General features: G+C 48.6%; 1 protein-coding gene across 1 annotated transcript in view; it reads left to right on the top strand.

Annotated features, from left to right (window-relative positions):
• Positions 1 to 10122: 10122 nt before the first annotated feature.
• Positions 10123 to 19370, top strand: part of si:ch211-214e3.5 (zinc finger protein 518A) — a 58685-nt gene continuing 49437 nt past the window's right edge. The window contains exon 1 of the mRNA XM_041815588.1: positions 10123 to 10431. The gene's annotated coding sequence lies outside the window, so the exon portion shown is untranslated. The remainder of the gene's footprint in view (positions 10432 to 19370) is intronic.

Raw genomic sequence — 19370 nt, 5'->3', positions numbered from 1 at the left:
TGAGGCAGGGGTGGAGGAGGTGGAGCTTTAGTGTATAAAGGAGGAGGCTGGGGTCGAGGAGGTGATGCTTAAGTCTATAAAGGAGGAGGTTGGGGTGGAGGAGGTGAAGCTTTAGTGTCAAAAGGAGGAGGCTGGGGCAGAGGTGGTGAAGCTTTGTGATATAAAGGATGATGCGGGGGTGGAGGAGAAGATTTAGTCTAGAAAGGAAGAGGCTGGGGTGGAGGAGGTGAAGATTTGGTCTCTGAATGAGGAGGCTGGGGTGGAGGAGGTGGAGCTTTAGTCTATAAAGGATGAGGTTGGGGTGGAGGAGGTGAAATTTTAGTCTTTAACAGAAAAGGCTGGGGTGGAGGAGGTGAAGCTTTAGTCTATGAAGGAGGAGGCTGGGGTGGAGGAGGTGAAATTTTAGTCCTTAAAGGAGGAGGCTGGGGTGGAGGAGGTGAAACTTTAGTCAATAAAGGAGGAGGCTCGGGTGGAGGAGTTGAGTCGTTGGTCTATAGAGGAGGGGGCTGGGGTGGAGGAGGTGAAGATTTGGTCTATGAAGGAGGACGCTGGGGTGGAAGAGGTGAAGCTTTAGACTATAAAGGATGAGGCAGGGGTGGAGGAGGTGGAGCTTTAGTGTATAAAGGAGGAGGCTGGGGTCGAGGAGGTGATGCTTAAGTCTATAAAGGAGGAGGTTGGGGTGGAGGAGGTGAAGCTTTAGTGTCAAAAGGAGGAGGCTGGGGCAGAGGTGGTGAAGCTTTGTGATATAAAGGATGATGCGGGGGTGGAGGAGAAGATTTAGTCTAGAAAGGAAGAGGCTGGGGTGGAGGAGGTGAAGATTTGGTCTCTGAATGAGGAGGCTGGGGTGGAGGAGGTGGAGCTTTAGTCTATAAAGGATGAGGTTGGGGTGGAGGAGGTGAAATTTTAGTCTTTAACAGAAAAGGCTGGGGTGGAGGAGGTGAAGCTTTAGTCTATGAAGGAGGAGGCTGGGGTGGAGGAGGTGAAATTTTAGTCCTTAAAGGAGGAGGCTGGGGTGGAGGAGGTGAGGCTTTAGTCTATATAGGAGGAGGCTGGGGTGGAGGAGGTGAAGCTCTTGTCTATAAAGTAGGAGGCTGGGGTGGAGGAGATGAAGCTTTAGTCAATAAAGGAGGAGGCTCAGGTGGAGGAGGTGAGTCGTTGCTCTATAGAGGAGGGGGCTGGGGTGGAGGAGGTGAGTCGTTGCTCTATAGAGGAGGAGGCTGGGGTGGAGGAGGTGAAGCTTTTGTCTATAAAGGAGGAGGCTGGGGTGGAGGAGGTTAGGCATTAGTCTATGAAGGAGGAGGCTGGGGTGGAGGAGGTGAAATTTTAGTCCTTAAAGGAGGAGGCTGGGGTGGAGGAGGTGAAGCTGTTGTCTATAAAGTAGGAGGCTGGGGTGGAGGAAGTGAAGCTTAAGTCTATAAAGGAGGAGGCTGGGGTGGAGGAGGTGAGTCGTTGCTCTATAGAGGAGGGGGCTGGGGTGGAGGAGGTGAAGATTTGGTCTATGAAGGAGGAGGCTGTGGTGGAGGAGGTGAAGCTTTAGTCTAGAAAGGAGGAGGCTGGGGTGGAGGAGGTGAAGCTTTTGTCTATAAAGGAGGAGGCTGGGGTGGAGGAGGTGAAACTTTAGTCAATAAAGGAACAGGCTCAGGTGGAGAAGGTGAGCCATTGCTCTATAGAGGAGGAGGCTGGGGTGGAGGAGGTGAAGATTTAGTCTAAAAAGGAGGAGACTGGGGTTTAGGAGGTGAAACTTATGATATAAAGGAGGAGGCTGGGGTGGAGGAGGTGAAGCTGTTGTCTATAAAGGAGGAGGCTGGGGTGGAGGAGGTGAAGCTTTAGTCTAAAAAGGAGGAGGCTGGGGTGGACAAGGTGAAATTTTAGTCCTTAAAGGAGGAGGCTGGGGTGGAGGAGGTGAAGATTTAATCTATATAGGAAGAGGCTCGGGTGGAGGAGGTGAAGCTTTAGTCTGTGTAGAAGGAGGCTGGGATGGAGGAGGTGAAGCTTTAGTCCATAAAGGAGGAGGTTGGGGTGGAGGAGGTGAAGCTTTAGTGTATAAAGGAGGAGGCTGGGGTGGAGGTGGTGAAGCTTTTGTCTATAAAGGAGGAGGCTGGGGTGGAGGTGGTGAAATTTATGATATAAAGGAGGAGGCTGGGGTGTAGGAGGTGAAGATTTGGTCTCTGAATGAGGAGGCTGGGGTGGAGGAGGTGAAGATTTAGTCTATGAAGGAGGAGGCTGGGGTGGAGGAGGTGAAACTTTATGATATAAAGGAGGAGGCTGGGGTGGAGGAGGTGAAACTTTATGATATAAAGGAGGAGGCTCGGGCGGAGGGGGTGAAACTTTAGTCAATAAAGGAGGAGGCTCGGTTGGAGGAGTTGAGTCGTTGGTCTATAGAGGAGGGGGCTGGGGTGGAGGAGGTGAAGATTTGGTCTATGAAGGAGGACGCTGGGGTGGAAGAGGTGAAGCTTTAGACTATAAAGGATGAGGCTGGGGTGGAGGAGGTGGAGCTTTAGTGTATAAAGGAGGAGGCTGGGGAGGAGGTGGTGAAACATTATGATATAAAGGAGGAGGCTGGGGTCGAGGAGGTGATGCTTAAGTCTATAAAGGAGGAGGTTGGGGTGGAGGAGGTGAACCTTATGTGTCAAAAAGAGGAGGCTGGGGCGGAGGTGGTGAAGCTTTGTGATATAAAGGATGATGGGAGGGTGGAGGAGAAAATTTAGTCTAGAAAGGAAGAGGCTGGGGTGGAGGTGGTAAAACTTTATGATATAAAGGAGGAGGCTGGGGTGGAGGAGGTGAAGCTTTAGTCTAGAAAGGAGGAGGCTGGGGTGGAGGAGGTGAAGATTTGGTCTCTGAATGAGGAGGCTGGGGTGGAGGAGGTGGAGCTTTAGTCTATAAAGGATGAGGTTGGGGTTTAGGAGGTGAAGCTTGAGTTTATAAAGGAGGAGGCTGGGGCAGAGGAGGTGAAAATTTAGTCTAAAAAGGAGGAGGCTCGGGTTTAGGAGCTGAAACTTTATGATATAAAGGAGGGGGCTGGGGTGGAGGAGGTAAAGCTTTAGTCTATGACGGAGGAAGCTGGGTGGAGGAGGTGAAGATTTAGTCTATGATGGAGGAGGCTGGGGTGGAGGAGGTGAAGATTATGTTTACATGGAGGAGGCTGGGGTTTAGCAGGTGAACCTTTAGTCTATAAAGGCGGAGGCGTGGGTGGAGGGGGTGAAACTGTTGTCGTTAAAGGAAGAGGCTGGGGTGGAGGAGGTGAAGCTGAAGGAGGAGGCTGGGGTGGAGGAGGTGAAATTTTAGTCCTTAAAGGAGGAGGCTGGGGTGGAGGAGGTGAAACTTTAGTCAATAAAGGAGGAGGCTCAGGTGGAGGAGTTGAGTCGTTGGTCTATAGAGGAGGGGGCTGGGGTGGAGGAGGTGAAGATTTGGTCTATGAAGGAGGACGCTGGGGTGGAAGAGGTGAAGCTTTAGACTATAAAGGATGAGGCAGGGGTGGAGGAGGTGGAGCTTTAGTGTATAAAGGAGGAGGCTTGGGTGGAGGTGGTGAATCTTTTGTCTATAAAGGAAGAGGCTGGGGTGGAGGTTGTGAAACTTTATGATATAAAGGAGGAGGCTGGGGTGTAGGAGGTGAAGATTTGGTCTCTGAATGAGGAGGCTGGGGTGGAGGAGGTGAAGATTTAGTCCATAAAGGAGGAGGTTGGGGTGGAGGAGGTGAAGCTTTAGTGTATAAAGGAGGAGGCTGGGGTGGAGGTGGTGAAGCTTTTGTCTATAAAGGAGGAGGCTGGGGTGGAGGTGGTGAAATTTATGATATAAAGGAGAAGGCTGGGGTGGAGGAGGTGAAACTTTAGTCAATAAAGGAGGAGGCTCAGGTGGAGGAGATGAGTCGTTGGTCTATAGCGGAGGGTGCTGGGGTGGAGAAGGTGAAGATTTAGTCTATGAAGGAGGAGGCTGGGGTGGAGGAGGTGGAGGTTTGGTGCATAAAGGAGGAGGTTGGGGTGGAGGAGATGAAGCCTAAGTCAATAAAGGAGGAGGCTGGGGTGGAGGAGCTGAAGCATTACTGTATAAAGGAGGAGGCTGGGGCGGAGGTGGTGGAGCGGTGTGATATAACGGATGATGCGGGGATGGAGGAGAAGATTTAATCTAGAAAGGAAGAGGCTCGGGTGGAGGTGGTGAAACTTTATGATATAAAGGAGGAGGCTGGGTTGGAGGAGGTGAAGATTTGGTCTCTGAATGAGGAGGCTGGGGTGGAGGAGGTGAAGATTTAGTCTATGAAGGAGACGGCTGGGGTGGAGGAGGTGGAGGTTTAGTGTATAAAGGAGGAGGCTGGGGTGGAGGAGGTGAAGCTTAAGTCTATAAAGGAGGAGGTTGGGGTGGAGGAGGTGAAGCTTTCGTCTAAAAAGGAGGAGGCTGGGGTTTAGGAGGTGAAGCTTTATGATATAAAGGAGGAGGCGGGGGTGGAGGAGGTAAAGCTTTAGTCTATGAAGGAGGAGGCTGGGGTGGAGGAGGTGAAATTTTAGTCCTTAAAGGAGGAGGCTGGGGTGGAGGAGGTGAAGCTTTAATCTATATAGGAAGAGGCTCGGGTGGAGGAGGTGAAGCTTTAGTCTGTGTAGAAGGAGGCTAGGATGGAGGAGGTGAAGCTTTAGTCCATAAAGGAGGAGGCTGGGGTGGAGGTGGTGAAGCTTTTGTCTATAAAGGAGGAGGCTGGGGTGGAGGTGGTGAAATTTATGATATAAAGGAGGAGGCTGGGATGTAGGAGGTGAAGATTTGGTCTCTGAATGAGGAGGCTGGGGTGGAGGAGGTGAAGATTTAGTCTATGAAGGAGGAGGCTGGGGTGGAGGAGGTGAAGCTTTATGATATAAAGGAGGAGGCTGGGGTGGAGGAGGTGAAGCTGTTGTCTATAAAGTAGGAGGCTGGGGTGGAGGAGGTGAAGCTTAAGTCTATAAAGGAGGAGGCTGGGGTGGAGGAGGTGAAGCTTTAGTCTAGAAAGGAGGAGGCTGGGGTGGAGAAGGTGAAGCTTTTGTCTATAAAGGAGGAGGCTGGGGTGGAGGAGGTTAGGCATTATGATATAAAGGAGGAGGTTGGGGTGGAGGAGGTGAAACTTTAGTCAATAAAGGAACAGGCTCAGGTGGAGGAGGTGAGTCATTGCTCTATAGAGGAGGAGGCTGGGTTGGAGGAGGTGAAGCTTTAGTCTAAAAAGGAGGAGACTGGGGTTTAGGAGGTGAAACTTATGATATAAAGGAGGAGGCTGGGGTGGAGGAGTTGAAGCTGTTGGGTATAAAGGAGGAGGCTGGGGTGGAGGAGGTGAAGCTTTAGTCTAAAAAGGAGGAGGCTGGGGTGGAGGAGGTGAAAATTTTAGTCCTTAAAGGAGGAGGCTGGGGTGGAGGAGGTGAAGCTTTAATATATATAGGAAGAGGCTCGGGTGGAGGAGGTGAAGCTTTAGTCTGTGTAGGAGGAGGCTGGGATGGAGGAGGTGAAGCTTTAGTCCATAAAGGAGGAGGTTGGGGTGGAGGAGGTGAAGCTTTAGTGTATAAAGGAGGAGGCTGGGGTGGAGGTGGTGAAGCTTTTGTCTATAAAGGAGGAGGCTGGGGTGTAGGAGGTGAAGATTTGGTCTCTGAATGAGGAGGCTGGGGTGGAGGAGGTGAAGATTTAGTCTATGAAGGAGGAGGCTGGGGTGGAGGTGGTGAAGCTTTATGATATAAAGGAGGAGGTTGGGGTGGAGGAGGTGAAGCTTTAGTGTATAAAGGAGGAGGCTGGGGTGGAGGTGGTGAAGCTTTTGTCTATAAAGGAGGAGGCTGGGGTGGAGGTGGTGAAATTTATGATATAAAGGAGAAGGCTGGGGTGGAGGAGGTGAAACTTTAGTCAATAAAGGAGGAGGCTCAGGTGGAGGAGATGAGTCGTTGGTCTATAGAGGAGGGTGCTGGGGTGGTGAAGGTGAAGATTTAGTCTATGAAGGAGGAGGCTGGGGTGGAGGAGGTGGAGGTTTAGTGTATAAAGGAGGAGGTTGGGGTGGACGAGATGAAGCCTAAGTCTATAAAGGAGGAGGCTGGGGTGGAGGAGCTGAAGCATTACTGTATAAAGGAGGAGGCTGGGGCGGAGGTGGTGGAGCGGTGTGATATAACGGATGATGCGGGGATGGAGGAGAAGATTTAATCTAGAAAGGAAGAGGCTCGGGTGGAGGTGGTGAAACTTTATGATATAAAGGAGGAGGCTGGGTTGGAGGAGGTGAAGATTTGGTCTCTGAATGAGGAGGCTGGGGTGGAGGAGGTGAAGATTTAGTCTATGAAGGAGACGGCTGGGGTGGAGGAGGTGGAGGTTTAGTGTATAAAGGAGGAGGCTGGGGTGGAGGAGGTGAAGCTTAAGTCTATGAAGGAGGAGGTTGGGGTGGAGGAGGTGAAGCTTTCGTCTAAAAAGGAGGAGGCTGGGGTGGAGGAGGTGAAGCTTTAGTGTATAAAGGAGGAGGCTGGGGCGAAGGTGGTGGAGTTTTTTGATATAAAGAAGGAGTCAGGTCTGAAGGAGGTGGAGTTTTAATCGATAATGGAGGAGGCTGGTGTGGAGGTGGTGAGGCTTTTTTTTATAAAGGAGGAGGCTGGGATGGAGGAGGTGAAGCTTTTTGATATAAAGGATGAGTCAGGGGTGGAGGAGGTGAACCTTTAGCCTAAAAGGAGGAGGCTGGGGTGGAGGAGGTGAAGCTTTAGTCTATAAAGGAGGAGGCTGGGGTGGAGGAGGTGAAGCTTAAGTCTATAAAGGAGGAGGCTGGGGTGGAGGAGGTGAAGCTGTTGTGTATAAAGGAGCAGGCTGGGGTGGAGGAGGTGAAGCTTTAGTCTATAAAGAAGGAGGCTTGGGTGGAGGTGTTGAACCTTTAGTCTAGAAAGGAGGAGGCTGGGGTGGAGGTGGTGAAGCTTAAGTCTATAAAGGAGGAGGCTGGGGTGGAGGTGGTGGAGCTTTATGATATAAAGGAGGAGGCTGGGGTGGAGGTGGTGAACCTTTAGTCTATAAAGGAGGAGGCTGGGGTGGAGGAGGTGAAGCTTTTGTCAATAAAGGAGGAGGCTCGGGTGGAGGAGTTGAGTCGTTGGTCTATAGAGGAGGGGGCTGGGGTGGAGGAGGTGAAGATTTGGTCTATGAAGGAGGACGCTGGGGTGGAAGAGGTGAAGCTTTAGACTATAAAGGATGAGGCAGGGGTGGAGGAGGTGGAGCTTTAGTGTATAAAGGAGGAGGCTGGGGTGGAGGTGGTGAAGCTTTTGTCTATAAAGGAGGAGGCTGGGGTGGAGGTGGTGAAATTTATGATATAAAGGAGGAGGCTGGGGTGTAGGAGGTGAAGATTTGGTCTCTGAATGAGGAGGCTGGGGTGGAGGAGGTGAAGATTTAGTCTATAAAGAAGGAGGCTTGGGTGGAGGTGTTGAACCTTTAGTCTAGAAAGGAGGAGGCTGGGGTGGAGGTGGTGAAGCTTAAGTCTATAAAGGAGGAGGCTGGGGTGGAGGTGGTGAGGCTTTTTTTTATAAAGGAGGAGGCTGGGATGGAGGAGGTGAAGCTTTTTGATATAAAGGATGAGTCAGGGGTGGAGGAGGTGAACCTTTAGCCTAAAAGGAGGAGGCTGGGGTGGAGGAGGTGAAGCTGTTGTGTATAAAGGAGCAGGCTGGGGTGGAGGAGGTGAAGCTTTAGTCTATAAAGAAGGAGGCTTGGGTGGAGGTGTTGAACCTTTAGTCTAGAAAGGAGGAGGCTGGGGTGGAGGTGGTGAAGCTTAAGTCTATAAAGGAGGAGGCTGGGGTGGAGGTGGTGGAGCTTTATGATATAAAGGAGGAGGCTGGGGTGGAGGTGGTGAACCTTTAGTCTATAAAGGAGGAGGCTGGGGTGGAGGAGGTGAAGCTTTTGTCAATAAAGGAGGAGGCTCGGGTGGAGGAGTTGAGTCGTTGGTCTATAGAGGAGGGGGCTGGGGTGGAGGAGGTGAAGATTTGGTCTATGAAGGAGGACGCTGGGGTGGAAGAGGTGAAGCTTTAGACTATAAAGGATGAGGCAGGGGTGGAGGAGGTGGAGCTTTAGTGTATAAAGGAGGAGGCTGGGGTGGAGGTGGTGAAGCTTTTGTCTATAAAGGAGGAGGCTGGGGTGGAGGAGGTGAAATTTATGATATAAAGGAGGAGGCTGGGGTGTAGGAGGTGAAGATTTGGTCTCTGAATGAGGAGGCTGGGGTGGAGGAGGTGAAGATTTAGTCTATAAAGAAGGAGGCTTGGGTGGAGGTGTTGAACCTTTAGTCTAGAAAGGAGGAGGCTGGGGTGGAGGTGGTGAAGCTTAAGTCTATAAAGGAGGAGGCTGGGGTGGAGGTGGTGAGGCTTTTTTTTATAAAGGAGGAGGCTGGGATGGAGGAGGTGAAGCTTTTTGATATAAAGGATGAGTCAGGGGTGGAGGAGGTGAACCTTTAGCCTAAAAGGAGGAGGCTGGGGTGGAGGAGGTGAAGCTTTAGTCTATAAAGGAGGAGGCTGGGGTGGAGGAGGTGAAGCTTAAGTCTATAAAGGAGGAGGCTGGGGTGGAGGAGGTGAAGCTGTTGTGTATAAAGGAGCAGGCTGGGGTGGAGGAGGTGAAGCTTTAGTCTATAAAGAAGGAGGCTTGGGTGGAGGTGTTGAACCTTTAGTCTAGAAAGGAGGAGGCTGGGGTGGAGGTGGTGAAGCTTAAGTCTATAAAGGAGGAGGCTGGGGTGGAGGTGGTGGAGCTTTATGATATAAAGGAGGAGGCTGGGGTGGAGGTGGTGAACCTTTAGTCTATAAAGGAGGAGGCTGGGGTGGAGGAGGTGAAGCTTTTGTCAATAAAGGAGGAGGCTGGGGTGGAGGAGGTGAAGCTTTAGTCTAGAAAGGAGGAGGCTGGGCTGGAGGAGGTGAAGCTTTAGTCTATAAAGAAGGAGGCTTGGGTGGAGGTGTTGAACCTTTAGTCTAGAAAGGAGGAGGCTGGGGTGGAGGTGGTGAAGCTCAAGTCTATAAAGGAGGAGGCTGGGGTGGAGGAGGTGAAGATTATGTTCACATGGAGGAGGCTGGGGTGGAGGAGGTGAAGATCATGTTCACATGGAGGAGGATGGGGTGGAGGAGGTGAACCTTTAGTCTATAAAGGAGGAGGCTGGGGTGGAGGAGGTGAAGCTTTTGATATAAAGGAGGAGACTGGGGTGGAGGAGGTGGAGCTTTTGATATAAAGGAGGAGACTGGGGTGGAGGAGGTGGAGCTTTTGATATAAAGGAGGAGACTGGGGTGGAGTAGATGACTCAGTCTGTCCTATAGATGCTGAGTCTAATCAGGAATGACAGATGTATTGATCAGGATTCAGTCCTATAGATGCTGATTCTAATCAGGAATGACAGATGTATTGATCAGGATTCAGTCCTATAGATGCTGAGTCTAATCAGGAATGACAGATGTATTGATCAGGATTCAGTCCTATAGATGCTGAGTCTAATCAGGAATGACAGATGTATTGATCAGGATTCAGTCCTATAGATGCTGAGTCTAATCAGGAATGACAGATGTATTGATCAGGATTCAGTCCTATAGATGCTGAGTCTAATCAGGAATGACAGATGTATTGATCAGGATTCAGTCCTATAGATGCTGAGTCTAATCAGGAATGACAGATGTATTGATCAGGATTCAGTCCTATAGATGCTGAGTCTAATCAGGAATGACAGATGTATTGATCAGAGTTGTACATTTAGTAAGGTGGCATAGCAAACCCTGAGCTCCCCTATTAAACAGTAAATGTTTAATTTCCTCAGTATAATCAGTTATCTGTATTCATAATCCATAGTTATCTGTTGGTAATGTTTGAGCTTAGTCTTAAACTTATTCATTTATCAGCTGTTATAGAGCTGGTCTCGGCAGCCATGTTTTTCACTTTCATGGCTAACCTTACTACACATATTTATGCTAACACTGAGATCTGGTGATTTAATGATCCTTATGCTGCTATTATGAGTCTAAACTCACCCATCACTAACTTAAATCACTTTATTTACTCGGGATTTGACCATCCAGCTCTGATGCTGTCGATGTGAACCGAGCTTATCTGACCTAAGGAGGAAATGGCGTCAGTCGGCCATTGCTGCGTCTTCTTCCACTCAACATACAGAGACATGCACGGTGATGACGTGGGGGTCGTGCTGAGTAAACACGGTGCTCTCACCGTTCGTCTCGTTAATCTTGATTTATTTATTCTTCTGTGATTGAAGTTACTGTGCATTTTTGGCGGTAAATGTGTGTTTGGCACTACTTTGGTGTGCTGTGAGGCTGTGTATTCCTCCGCTGTGTGATGAGGGAGCAGAAGGACCCGGATGTAGTGTCATGGCCGCCGTCTGTGTGTTTCTCGGAGAGGAAGAGGAGGAAGGCTGCCGTTAAACCGATAAACGGAGAAGATAGAGAGGGACAGAGAGCTACAGAGGGAGCGGGAACACCGGGGACAACTTGGAGCCAGTTTACGGTAAAAATGTGTAAAATTTAAATAACTTTGAAGAGATTGTGGAGAGAGACTGAGCTGATTAAACTCTACATAGATAGTCAGAGAGTCCTAGAGTCACTGAGCAGACTCTCACCGTCACAGTTTAACGGTTATGTCTTTACTTTATCTAAGTTTAGTCTAAAAGAGACTGCTACACGCTATTTTAGTCTGTTTTAGTCTCTGCCCGGTCCATTAACGGGCAGCTTGTTTTCCGTTAGGACACTACCGTCCTACAGTACACTCCAGTTTAAACTTCAACAACATGTTAGACCAGGACTGACTGAGTCTGACCCTCTAACACCCTCACTGAGAGCTGGGACAACATGTTAGACCAGGACTGACTGAGCCTGACCCTCTAACACCCTCACTGAGAGCTAGGACAACATGTTAGACCAGGACTGACTGAGTCTGACCCTCTAACACCCTCACTGAGAGCCAGGACAACATGTTAGACCAGGACTGACTGAGCCTGACCCTCTAACACCCTCACTGAGAGCCAGGACAACATGTTAGACCAGGACTGACTGAGCCTGACCCTCTAACACCCTCACTGAGAGCCAGGACAACATGTTAGACCAGGACTGACTGAGTCTGACCCTCTAACACCCTCACTGAGAGCCAGGACAACATGTTAGACCAGGACTGACTGAGCCTGACCCTCTAACACCCTCACTGAGAGCCAGGACAACATGTTAGACCAGGACTGACTGAGTCTGACCCTCTAACACCCTCACTGAGAGCCAGGACAACATGTTAGACCAGGACTGACTGAGTCTGACCCTCTAACACCCTCACTGAGAGCCAGGACAACATGTTAGACCAGGACTGACTGAGCCTGACCCTCTAACACCCTCACTGAGAGCCAGGACAACATGTTAGACCAGGACTGACTGAGCCTGACCCTCTAACACCCTCACTGAGAGACAGGACAACATGTTAGACCAGGACTGACTGAGCCTGACCCTCTAACACCCTCACTGAGAGCCAGGACAACATGTTAGACCAGGACTGACTGAGCCTGACCCTCTAACACCCTCACTGAGAGCCAGGACAACATGTTAGACCAGGACTGACTGAGCCTGACCCTCTAACACCCTCACTGAGAGCCAGGACAACATGTTAGACCAGGACTGACTGAGCCTGACCCTCTAACACCCTCACTGACAGCTAGGACAACATGTTAGACCAGGACTGACTGAGCCTGACCCTCTAACACCCTCACTGACAGCTAGGACAACATGTTAGACCAGGACTGACTGAGCCTGACCCTCTAACACCCTCACTGAGAGCCAGGACAACATGTTAGACCCGGACTGACCCTCTAACACCCTCACTGAGAGCTAGGACAACATGTTAGACCAGGACTGACTGAGCCTGACCCTCTAACACCCTCACTGAGAGCTAGGACAACATGTTAGACCAGGACTGACTGAGCCTGACCCTCTAACACCCTCACTGAGAGCCAGGACAACATGTTAGGCCAGGACTGACTGAGCCTGACCCTCTAACACCCTCACTGAGAGCCAGGACAACATGTTAGACCAGGACTGACTGAGCCTGACCCTGACCCTCTAACACCCTCACTGAGAGCCTCACTGAGAGCCAGGACAACATGTTAGACCAGGACTGACTGAGCCTGAACCTCTAACACCCTCACTGAGAGCCAGGACAACATGTTAGACCAGGACTGACTGAGCCTGAACCTCTAACACCCTCACTGAGAGCCAGGACAACATGTTAGACCAGGACTGACTGAACCTGAACCTCTAACACTCTCACTGAGAGCCAGGACAACATGTTAGACCAGGACTGACTGAGCCTGACCCTCTAACACCCTCACCGAGAGCCAGGACAACATGTTAGACCAGGACTGACTGGGCCTGACCCTCTAACACCCTCACCGAGAGCCAGGACAACATGTTAGACCAGGACTGACTGGGCCTGACCCTCTAACACCCTCACCGAGAGCCAGGACAACATGTTAGACCAGGACTGACTGGGCCTGACCCTCTAACACCCTCACCGAGAGCCAGGACAACATGTTAGACCAGGACTGACTGGGCCTGACCCTCTAACACCCTCACCGAGAGCCAGGACAACATGTTAGACCAGGACTGACTGGGCCTGACCCTCTAACACCCTCACCGAGAGCCAGGACAACATGTTAGACCAGGACTGACTGGGCCTGACCCTCTAACACCCTCACCGAGAGCCAGGACAACATGTTAGACCAGGACTGACTGGGCCTGACCCTCTAACACCCTCACCGAGAGCCAGGACAACATGTTAGACCAGGACTGACTGGGCCTGACCCTCTAACACCCTCACCGAGAGCCAGGACAACATGTTAGACCAGGACTGCATGGGCCTGACCCTCTAACACCCTCACCGAGAGCCAGGACAACATGTTAGACCAGGACTGACTGAGCCTGACCCTCTAACACCCTCACCGAGAGCCAGGACAACATGTTAGACCAGGACTGACTGGGTCTGACCCTCTAACACCCTCACCGAGAGCCAGGACAACATGTTAGACCAGGACTGACTGGGCCTGACCCTCTAACACCCTCACCGAGAGCCAGGACAACATGTTAGACCAGGACTGATTGGGCCTGACCCTCTAACACCCTCACTGAGAGCCAGGACAACATGTTAGACCAGGACTGACTGAGCCTGACCCTCTAACACCCTCACTGAGAGCCAGGACAACATGTTAGACCAGGACTGACTGAGCCTGACCCTCTAACACCCTCACTGACAGCTAGGACAACATGTTAGACCAGGACTGACTGAGCCTGACCCTCTAACACCCTCACTGAGAGCCAGGACAACATGTTAGACCAGGACTGACTGGGCCTGACCCTCTAACACCCTCACCGAGAGCCAGGACAACATGTTAGACCAGGACTGACTGGGCCTGACCCTCTAACACCCTCACCGAGAGCCAGGACAACATGTTAGACCAGGACTGACTGAGCCTGACCCTCTAACACCCTCACCGAGAGCCAGGACAACATGTTAGACCAGGACTGACTGAGCCTGACCCTCTAACACCCTCACTGAGAGCCAGGACAACATGTTAGACCCGGACTGACCCTCTAACACCCTCACTGAGAGCTAGGACAACATGTTAGACCAGGACTGACTGAGCCTGAACCTCTAACACCCTCACTGAGAGCCAGGACAACATGTTAGACCAGGACTGACTGAGCCTGAACCTCTAACACCCTCACCGAGAGCCAGGACAACATGTTAGACCAGGACTGACTGAACCTGAACCTCTAACACCCTCACCGAGAGCCAGGACAACATGTTAGACCAGGACTGACTGAGCCTGACCCTCTAACACCCTCACCGAGAGCCAGGACAACATGTTAGACCAGGACTGACTGGGCCTGACCCTCTAACACCCTCACCGAGAGCCAGGACAACATGTTAGACCAGGACTGACTGAGCCTGACCCTCTAACACCCTCACCGAGAGCCAGGACAACATGTTAGACCAGGACTGACTGAGCCTGACCCTCTAACACCCTCACCGAGAGCCAGGACAACATGTTAGACCAGGACTGACTGGGTCTGACTTATTTCTCCTGGAGTCTGTATAGATGGACTCAGTAATGTACTTACTCTAACAGAAGTATCTGTGTTAAAAAGCCTCACTAAGAGACTTTTCTAGCTGTAATGTAAATCGCCGTGGTCAAACGCCTCATTTCATTGGCATATTGGACCAGTGAAGCTCCTCATAAGCAGTAGTATAGTGTGTGTTTTGTACTCTGATGACCCACAGACTGTTAGGAGGTTCCCTCACATGCACATTCACTGAGTAACTGTAATGTAAATTTCTTGAATCCCTTTTATCAATGTGTGAACCCCTCCTTCATTCTTTAGTTTATATTGATGATGTCGCTCTATCACTTTATTATTAGTGTCATTCTTATGGCATTGACTCGTTATTTTATAGCTGGTGTGTAGAACAGCTATGTATGTGTTTGTTCATCTTATACAGGACATTAAACTGCCAATACATCACATTTCTTTTTTTTTAAGATTTATTTTTGGGCATTTTCTTGCCTTTATTTGATAGAGGACAGTGGATAGAATCAGAAACAGGGGTGAGAGCGGTAGGGAGACATGCGGTAAAGGGCCTCAGGCTGGATTCGAACCCGGGCCGTCAGCGTACATGGGGCGCGCCCTTAACCACTAGGCCACCTGCGCCCCATACATCACATTTCCACACCAAAACCAAACAGTAATTCAGTACATACCACCAGAAAAGCTTTATTTGCAAAGCCACAACATTTACGGTGATTTACACATCCAGCACCTTTCCCTCTGCAGTCTCAGGTCGGACAGGACAGTGGGAAGCAAACGTCTTATGACTGCCTCATGATAGTAGGTTGGGGGGTCGGAGTGTGCCCCAACACACACACGTCTGTGGTGACTGGCAGATGTGCTGCCAGTCCTGCTTGAAGTGCACGACAGAGACTTGTTAAATCATCACTTCTAAATGATGGTGGCAACTCAGTCCACCCCGGCGTCTCTCCTCCTCATCCCATGTCAGGTCTGGTGTTTGGCCCTTCCACAGATGCATTTCTGCTGGAGTGAGGACTTTTCTCCTGGCCTCCAGCAGCCGTGAACACATAAGCAAAGAGAATTTACTGCTATTAATAAAAGGACCTTATTTGACCACTCTATTGTCATACATGTACAGGACTACAGATCTTACTCTCTTCCTTTGGTGTAAGCAGGCTGCTGTCTTTGTGGCCGTTGCTTGGTCAGCCTGGTCTGGATGGCTGAGCTGGGAGTTCCTCCTGAGGGTTTGCAGGAGGGGTGGGAATTGATAAGATTTTATCGATATCAATGCCGTTATCAATTCTTCTTATCAATTTAATTCTTTATCGATTCCTTCCTGTGAATTTTCTTTTTAGATTGCTAAAAAAGTTAAACATCAAGTGTTTGGGAGGAGAACATGCTAAAATAGACAAAAAAAATCTCTGTTTTAATGGGTATGTCTCAGTTAAAACAAACTGCTCTCTGGATCTTTAATCTCTGAACTTGAATCAGAATACCGTACTACTGCACATTTTCTTTAAAAGACAAAACCTTAAATAAATCTAAAACTAATCTCTGGATCCTAGATCTCTGGAGGTATCAAAATGAATTGAACTCTTAACAGTTATTGGGCAAAAAGATGCATGTCATGCTCTGAAAGACGTTTCTCGTTGCCTTGTGGCTTCATTTCTCTTTTTTTGAGAAATGAAGCCACATTTTACACACAGTTTACTAGAAAGAGGTGGTAATAGGGTAATACTGTATCCTGGGGTATGAAAATAGCCACGGCGTTGCTTTGATTACCATCATGAAGACGGTGCTGTGGGATTAATAATAAATTCCTCAGGATTATTTATGTTTTTCCACACACAGCACCACTGCCTGTGTGTGATAACGCTTTAAGAGTGAAGACTGAACTGTTAATGATGTCGGGACGGTTTTGCAACGGACGAACACTCGCGTGTATACCGGCTCACAGATACTCGTGCGCCATGGCGCAAGCACGGCGCGGGCACAGCTCTGGCACCGCGGTACTCTTCTCTACAGTCAAACTGTTAGACGTGCCCCGCTGGCTCTAATGTGATCTAAGACAACATGAGTTTAAACATGCTTTCATTCTTCTTTCTGGCTCTAGATCAGTGATGAGAAATTATTATAATTCATAATAATTAATACTATAATTAATATAATCCTGCTGCAGCTATGCCGGGTAAAACAGAAGCCACTCAGGGTTTTTAAAAATGTTTGAACTTATCTCTACCTGTTCAATGTGAAATATAGATGAGATTATTCACTGCTTTCTGTGCTTAAGTATTCTGTAACTAAGATTGTCATGAAACAGTCAGCAGGACGGAGCACGCCACTGAAGCACAACGCAGACATAAATAATATTAAAGTCCAATCTTTTCCTGTTAAAAATCCCACAGAACATGACTTTACATTCCCAGATTTCATGATAGCCTATTAGATTTGGAATATCACGTCTCATCTTCTGGGAGGAGAGGAGTCATTGAAAGACAAAAAGAGAAACTTCATTTGATCCTCTGCCCTGATTTAACCTGTTTTACTTGTATAATTCCCTTCTCTCGCTCCTGTAAACGTCTCCTTATGAACGCGTTTTATTTTAGACTCGCAGCATTTTGATAAAGGGTTAGATGAAGCGCTGCAGATGCGCTTGTTGTACGTATGCACGCACGCTGACAAGTGCTTGTTTAATGTGTTTCTAAACACCTTGCGGCGATCCTGTATAGCCCGGTAAATGTTTTATTTTCTCAGCTTCTCTGTACAGCTGACTGTCACATGCGATGCTTGTGTTTTTATGGCACGTGGAGGTGAGGCATCGATAAGGGAATCGTTAAGAGAAAACGTAAATGATATTGATGGATCGAGCCAACTGGAACCGCTTCCCACCCCTAGTCTGCAGTGGGTCCTGCAGGCAGCTGTAACAGTAGACAGGAGTTTACAATCAGGCCAAAAGAATAGAAAGCAATGGAATAGTCAGTTATTCCCTAACCCCCCCCCCCCCCCCCACACACACACACACACACATAAAGACAGAAAAGCCACCAAATGAGACGTAACTGTGTGGAGAGAGCTTTCTGTGAAAACGTGGTTAAAATGATGTGTACCAGGGGTGTCAGAAGGCTGCATGTGGAGAAACTGAAGGCTGGTGGAGCCACACTGAGAAAGCTCACTGATACTGTGTTAAGGACAGTGAATCCAACGTTAACATCTTTAAAACTTCAGTAGGAAAATATCCTACGGCACAGCTGTCCATTAATGGCTTTTTAAAATTGAAAGCTCATAAATGTTAAGGATTTTGGGATAGCCAATCAGAATTCAGGGGGTCTTCCCCTCTAGCTCCGCCCCTGCTTAGGATGGAAAGACACACCTTTCACGCCGACAGCTCATCTCCACATTCAGACCTAAACCAGAGCAAACTGCAGGAAGCTGTGTAGCTTTATAGTAGTGATGGTACTTAAAGATGATTAGAGCCGTCTGCTTTCTAAACCGGACCAGAAGACGGAGCAGGAAAAGGAACTAACGAGCGCTATTAGTGCTTTTTTCTGCCCTAATCCGTTGTCTTTATTCACCAGGGCACTATGAATGGAGTTTTTTTCACTATTCATGTTTCTAAATATATCACAGAGATGTCTGTTCTCTTGGTTTTCAGTCTGCTTTTGTTCAGAGTCACCAAAGAAAATGTTTGCTCACATGTGTATGTTCGGACACGTTATTCTTTTTGGTGGCGCGTCATCAGAGGAAACTTTTCCTTTTCCAAGCCTTGGTAGAAATCAGGTAGGGAGAGAAGCTGCTGTTTATTCTTCAGCTGACAAAAAAGTCCTTACCCGTTGTTGTGCCCTTTAAACTCATCAGCAGCTCCTTTATAATGCTAAAGTTGTCATCAACTCCCGGTAAAAAGATGCAGAGCTGTGCGGTGTCCGTGGCATCGAGGCTCTGAGATGGAGTAAAAATCACAAGCACAGTCTTTGTCTGAAAATGTTGTTGTTTTAAGTTAGCTGGCCAGTAGGGTTGTCCTGATCAGCATTTTTGGCCTCCGATCCTGATCTGATTTTTTCATATTGAATATCGGCCAATACCGACTCCCGATCCGACACTCATAATTACCTAGATTAGAGTTTCCATTGTTACTACTAGCTATCGCAAACTTATTCCATTTAACTCAGTACAGCCAATATTGTTGTAAAAAACATAAAATCACATTTCTGCTCAGGATGGTGTAATAGCTCTGTTTCACTTTAATCATCTGTCAAAAAAATAAATGTACATATTCACTGAGTGCCGTGTTTAGTATTCAGACAATCCAAATCCACTTAAAGTGGTCAGCTGAATGACCTGAGCAGTCAAAAGGTGAACTCAAGTAACCTCAGGTTCACTTAGAGGTGGTGGAACAGAGTCAATCATCACAATAACAGATGAATTCAATAGTGAGTTTTAAATATTATAATTCCAGGTTAACTTGACTCTATTAGTCACAACGAAAAACTCAACTCAAAAATGAATTAAAAACATCCCAACTCCACTTTAAAATGGTGTAAACAGTTGATCTTAATAGGATCAAAAACACACGAATCATACAGATTCAAAACAGCAATCTTTATTAAAATGTAGCAGCTTAATCAGAGATGTGAACCAAAACATTAACACTGGAATAAAACCCAAAAGTGTAAAGCTAAAGTGCAGCTAGAGCTGCTACATCACTTATTTCTCAGAGACTCAGCAGTGACGGGGGCAAACATCTGAGCTCCAAACGTCAGTAGTGAAGCTAACGGCAGTGCAGCTACTTTTCTCCAGTATGCTTTCATGTACTTTGTTGTACCGCTCCGATAAAGCAGTGTCAGTAGTGTAATGTCGAGACGGCAGGGCATAGCGTGGGTCCAAATTCTCCACCACGGAGACGGGCTGGTTATCCAAAGCCATGGACTCGACCACTTTTTCTGTAATCTTTCTTGCCTTGTCCAGGGCTCCAGACTGCCCCTAAATGGTCGCATTTTGCCCCTAAATTTGAGACAGTGGGAGTGTTCCATTTTTCATCTACTTGCACATATGTGACCAGTAAATTAGCTTATTTTTAAAATTATTATTAAATATTTTTTGTTGCTGACAAACTTCTGCTTTCAGCCCAGTTGTTGGTGATAAAGCACAAATGAGCTGGATTGCCAACTGACATTAACTCCAAAAGAAGCAGGCATATTATCCGCCTAGAGGCTTCGCTTAAATCCGTCATGTATCCACATATGCTGTGGTATAAGCTTGACATCGTGCTGTGGCGCACGGCATGCTGTGTTTCACACGGATGGTTATTTCTGAGGCACAATGTATCTGTTTTTACTGTTATTATAACCA

Source organism: Cheilinus undulatus, linkage group 20, assembly GCF_018320785.1.
Source record: "Cheilinus undulatus linkage group 20, ASM1832078v1, whole genome shotgun sequence".
In the NCBI taxonomy this organism is placed as follows: domain Eukaryota; kingdom Metazoa; phylum Chordata; class Actinopteri; order Labriformes; family Labridae; genus Cheilinus; species Cheilinus undulatus.
This window is presented reverse-complemented; position numbering and strand designations above follow the sequence as displayed.